This window comes from Osmerus mordax, chromosome 22 (genome assembly GCF_038355195.1).
Source record: "Osmerus mordax isolate fOsmMor3 chromosome 22, fOsmMor3.pri, whole genome shotgun sequence".
NCBI lineage: Eukaryota > Metazoa > Chordata > Actinopteri > Osmeriformes > Osmeridae > Osmerus > Osmerus mordax.
This window is the reverse complement of record NC_090071.1, coordinates 6617845-6623844: the sequence shown is the minus strand read 5'-3', so window position 1 is coordinate 6623844 and position 6000 is coordinate 6617845.

Genomic DNA, 6000 nt, shown 5'->3' with positions numbered 1-6000 from the left:
CTGCTAGGTGCTCTGGCAGAGGGAAAGGATAGATTTTACTGATGGGAAAGGCATTGTCGAAGAGATAACAATGCCACCTGAATGTCGTGTCTGGACACCACAGAGGGATATACATGGATTTGGACAATAAGGTTTCAGACTTTAGGGCTTGGTTAGTGACAGTTCCTGTGTTGTGCTTCACTGACTATTTGTTTTTGACTTAACTGTTTAACTGTCCTAAGCATATTCCAAAAGGAGATTGAATTCTCAAACAACCCCTTTCTCTATCTCTGTTATTCCTCCCACTTTCTCTCTTTCACTCTCGCTCTTTACCCAGGAGCCTTGTAGTATGCAGTCTGCCTTTTGCTAAACCACTTAACTCCAATTGAGCAGTAGCATATTACAATCACTCTCTGTCCTGTGGTGAATGGGATAACTCCCCTCTGTGCTGGGCATTTACATAGATACAATCCCCTCGGACATCTCCTCACTTGCAATTGTAAAGTAAAACAGGTGAAGAATTGGCATGATGGGTTTAAAACCTTAGTAAAAGTGTCTGGAATCTCAATATATTTCGGTAGAAAATGTCATTTTCTCCAATCAATTGCTTGTTTTAAGTAGTACAGTACTGCTACGGACCAAAACAGTTAAATACAAGATGAGACACATTTATCTTTTTGAAATTATTTGTTTTTGTCACTGAATGAATAACAGCCAAGCTTCTTGCAGAATGACTCCTGTTAAATTAAACCCATGAAAAGGAAATGTGTCTTCCTGGCACGCTGTTGCATGCCCCCAAGTGAAAGACATAACACTAGTAATCTAAAAAAAGAAACTTTTTTTTTTAAAGCTGCTAATACATCACCAGACAGGTGTTTGTTTGTTCCCTAAGGTCGCATCTACAATGCTAATGTCTGTGAGACACAGCAACAGAGTGTTGTGGGTCCTTCTGGAAGCTGTTTATCCCATGTTGGTTCAAAAATAACCCAGCGGAGGTTTGGTAATAGCTGTAATCAATAATTGAAGGAACATCTCTCTCGGTTTCTTTCTCTTTCTCTCTGCAAGTCCCTGCACAGTTGCACATACCCTGATTACTGCAGTGCCAAGTGGTTTTCTAGCGTACAGAAAGGATGAATGTTCTTACAAGCTTGTGCTATATTTGCCATAGCCAATGCATCACCATCATTTTAGTGCATAGTCTGATGAGAAGAACCATAATATCAGTTACAGAACATATGCTTTGATAAGAAATTTTTATTAATGGGGTTAATCATTGACAAATAGCTAAGCTGTGAACTGCAGATTAAAATTGGCTGTCACAGATACTGGACCAGAGTAAAATACATCCAATACAACCATACAAGTGTCTTTTATTAACAATATGTTTCTTTGATGTCAAACCCAGCACATGTCAGGTATTTAAGTATGTTTAAGTGCAAAAAATGCAAAAATATTAATCTCCTGTATAAACGTACGTCTGCCTTACATGGTCAAAGTGATTACTTAAAAAAGGATTCCACAAAAGTAGATTTAAGCTGCCATTAAGCCCTGAACTTCATGCTCGATATCAAGCAGCTTTTGCCAAATAATCTCACTGCATTGGGCTACATTGTGTATAAAGCACAAACTTGTCAACAACATTTGAACAGACAATCATAATTGCCGAAATCAAGTTGTAATTGGTGCTGGTGTTACTCTGAATTAGGTTATAGAAGACGTCCCAAGGTCATCTTGATAAAAATGTAAACACAAAAAAAGAATCTTGAGCGTAGTTTCACAACAGTAATAGTTTTTATCTTGACTATTTTCTCATATCAATCCATCATGTATATGTATTCATCTGAAGCTCACCCAATTGAATGTTTTTCCTTGACAGATGGGCTTTCTTTTGTTTTTTGTGCACTAATCAGTTGTGATGTTCTTTCAAATGATCAACGATTTCTTGAGATACCATGTGGAGCAAGGGAAAGTGTACTTAGCCTAAAAGCAGTCCAGAATACCTGCCTCTGTCATCTCTCACCTCTCCATCTGCAATAGCATTTTTCGAGTAATGGCTGACTGTTAAGACCACTCTGCAATTTGTATTTCCCCTCCATTAGAGCAACTGAAAGAAACCCAGCACTTGAGGAAATATGTATGATATATTGAACTTGCGTGATTTTACCTGGCATTGCGGAGATACTATACAACACTAGTGCAGCTATATACGGAGGGCCTACCGAAGTAAACACATTCCACCAACTTTAAACGGAGCATTTACTGAGCAAAGCATTGTACATGCACTTCTCAACAACCACTAAGACATACATTTTCATGTCACCATCACATCCCTGCTGTACAGGAATAGCCACCACTCACTGAACTGGAGTCATTTAGTTACTCGTCATCAAGGAGCTAATCCTGTGCTTAAAGTACAATTAGTGATAAGTTGGTTAGAAGTTAATCAAGTAGGCACTAGGTTTGACGTAACAGATGGAGAATGTTCTCTTATGTAAAACTGGTCTGAATACTTGCAGTAAACCAACTGCATTTTGGAGTGTCTGGCTAGGATGGATTGAGCACTGCCACCTCGATGATGTCTGTGATTGAACATTGCCTTTAGTAAGTAAACTGTGTTTACTTTGCATGTGGAAGAACAACAAGAAGAACATTCCTGTCCATGTCTCATCCAATATGACTTCATCCAGCTCTGAATATCTACAGGAACATCTAAAGGGACAAATAAATCCTCCTCGAGGGGAGGTTTAGGAACACAGAAATCAATGTGTTTTGCTCCAGGGCATGCAATCAAGTATCAAAAATGCAGTTGAGGAATTTTCCAAAAATACTTTATTTAAACTCTCTTGCCGATTCTAGTCTCCAGCTGATTATGACCAGAATAACTATGCTAATTGTTTAATAAGCGCACTTTGCTCTACTTCAAAGGATATTTTTGCATATTATTTCAAAGCTGTCGTTATACTGAACAAATGGCCTTGACTGTGTAGGCTGCTTTAAACGCACCAAAGAGGCAGGGATGGTAAGACGGCCTTGTAATTGTATAATTAAGGCAAGGTTATCAGAGAGTAGAGAATACCACTTTTGTCACATATTTGTTGTGAAAGGCATGAGTCCTCTCTGCGCTTCAGCAAATCTTAATTGGGTGTTCATGTCAAGTGGCATTATCTCTTGTTTAATGTCATTATTAGAGAACTGCGCTGCAGTTTAACAACAAGACGATAGCACCACCCCTGTGTTCGTGTCCCCAGTCCTCTAAACATCTCCTTTCCAGTGAATTTTCTTCAGTGATGAAGAGCCTTTCCTAAAGTTGATTGAATATGGTCCCTAATCTCTCCGTGCAGTGACATGAACTCTTCCAAGTTCTCCTGCCAGGTTTCAGTCCAAACAGCACAATGTCGCCTCCTGAGTCTGACAGGAAGCAGAATCTGTCTCAGACAGACACGGCCAGGGCCCTACCTAAGAAGGCAGAACCCCTTGGACAGTCGTGTAGACTTGCAGTCAGCCGACAAGGTCATGCTAGGGAAAAGGGCTAAATGGCTCAGAGGCAACACTGTGTTGATCCTGGCTGCATTCACCTTCACTGACATTTCGCTGAAACACTCTATTACATCACAAATGTCAGTCTCACCTGTTCTAACCCATTCTACAGCTGACATGATGGCAATGATATTCCATTAAAAAGTGTTGGCCTTTTACTGTAGATCGTTGGGAAAAGTTTCAGACGCGAGTTCACAAAAAACGTATTTCTTGAAGTTTGTAAGTAGATATGATGATTCTGACATTCATTGGCAGTGCTGTATGTATGTTCAGTGACGACTCTCTCCATTCAGGAGGGTGAAGTTAACAGACTTTTCAAGAGGCAGAATCCCCGCAAAGCAGCTGGGCCGGACTCTGTCTCTCCAGCCACCCTCAAGCTCTGGTGGAGACCAGTCTGATTATAGGTGGGAAGCGGCCAACCTGGTGACCTGGTGCAGCCAGAACAACTTAGAGCTCAATGCTCTTAAGACAGTGGAGATGGTTGTGGACTTCAGGAGGAACACAGCCCCACTCACCCCCATCACCCTGTGTGACTCCCCAGTCAACACTGTGGAGTCCTTCCGCTTCCTGGGCACTATCCTCTCCCAGGACCTCAAGTGGGAACTGAACATCAGCTCCCTCATCAAGAAAGCACAACAGAGGATGTACTTCCTTCGGCAGCTGAAGAAGTTCAACCTGCCAAAGACAATGATGGTGCACTTCTACTCAGCCATCATTGAGTCCATCCTCACCTCCTCCATCACCGTCTGGTACGCTGCTGCCACTGCCAAGGACAAGAGCAGACTGCAGCGTATCATCCGCACTGCTGAGAAGGTGATTGGCTGCAATCTGCCTACCCTCGAGGACCTGCACACCTCGAGGACCCTGAGGCGAGCGAGGAAGATTGTGGCCGACTCCTCCCACCCTGGACACTCCCTGTTTCAGTCACTCCCCTCCGGCAGATGGCTGCGGTCCATCAGGACCAATACCTCACGCCACAAAAACAGTTTCTTCCCTTCCGCTGTTGGCCTCTTCAACAAGGCCAAGGGACCACACTGACTCTAATGACTTCTTGCTTAAAACACACTGCTTTTTGCACTGCATTACAATAATGGTATCTTGTACATTTGTATTTTTTGTAATATTTGTATTTTTATATTGTAATTTACGGCAAATCATATTTTATTTTATTGTATATTTAATCCTATTCTAATCCCACTTAGTACTGCTAGTTTATGTACCCTTAGTATAGATAGTCCACATATTTAAATTTTAGGTATATGTTTATTGTGTGCACCTTCCTGCCAAAGCAAATTCCTTGTCTGTGCAAACTTTCATGGCGAATAAATCCCATTCTGATTCTGATTCTGATTCAGTACAACATAAATGCCAGTTCTAGTAAAATAATTCTCCAGTACAGATATGTTTTCGATTTTGCAACAACTCAGAACACCTTACATAGCAATGATTCGGTATAGTATGCACCATCAGTCCTACAGATGAAGGGGAAAAATAAATAGAAGTCCCTCTCTCTTTCACTCTGTCTATCTCTCATTGCTTGCTCTTTCACACTCCCATTTCCATCCTCTCTCCTCCTTCACTTAAATGTTTAATGTTTGATATAAACCATCAGCACAGAGTAAAATCAACATGGTGTGATGCTTCAATGAAAGCAGTGAAAGTTCCACAGCACCCCCACCTGGGAGTTGAGGGAAGTGTTTCATGCAGGACGGAGTAGGGTAAAGCTTCCGACAAAAGGAGATTTGCGAAGCACACAGTTCAACCATAGCCAAAGGGTTTTTGCAGGAGCTGTTATGTAAAGAGACTTCATCACATTACGTACTCCAATTCTCAAATCTAACCTCTAATAGACAACTAGATGAACATGTTTTGTCAAGAACCGAAAGAGAGAGAGAGAGCTAAAGAGAGAGAGAGAGAGAGAGAGAGAGAGGTAAAACAGTGACAGATACTCCAGCTTGTGTGAATAAGACTGGTGTTTCTTTTATGAGATTTAGACGTAAGCACATAAGTACTAGAAGTTTTCAATAAACATGTTTCAGGGGACCAAACCGTTTTTGTTTGTTTTGAGACTGATAGATTTTCTTCCGTACCATGAGAAATGGATTAAAATGTTGATACAATGACAGGATGACCACTGAGTACAATGATACTTCAACTTGGCCACACATACATGAAGTTGTTTTTGTCTCGACGTGACAGGGTAGCGGATATAAAACATACTTCGGAGGCACTTGGTATTTTACTCATATTCCACGGTCCCTGACAAGATTCTGTATCGAGCAGCAATTCTACATCTTCCGTTTTTTCTCTAACACTTGAATATCTTACGTAATCCTTCGCTCTCCTGTCAAGTTCGGATGTCTTTCTCATGTAGAGGCACAGGCGAGGAATGGCAACAGTGTGAACAAAATAATCACCTCATTACTTGAAAACGCTCTTCTACAGGCTTGGCAATTATGTCATGTCCAGCCTGCAAAACAAAAA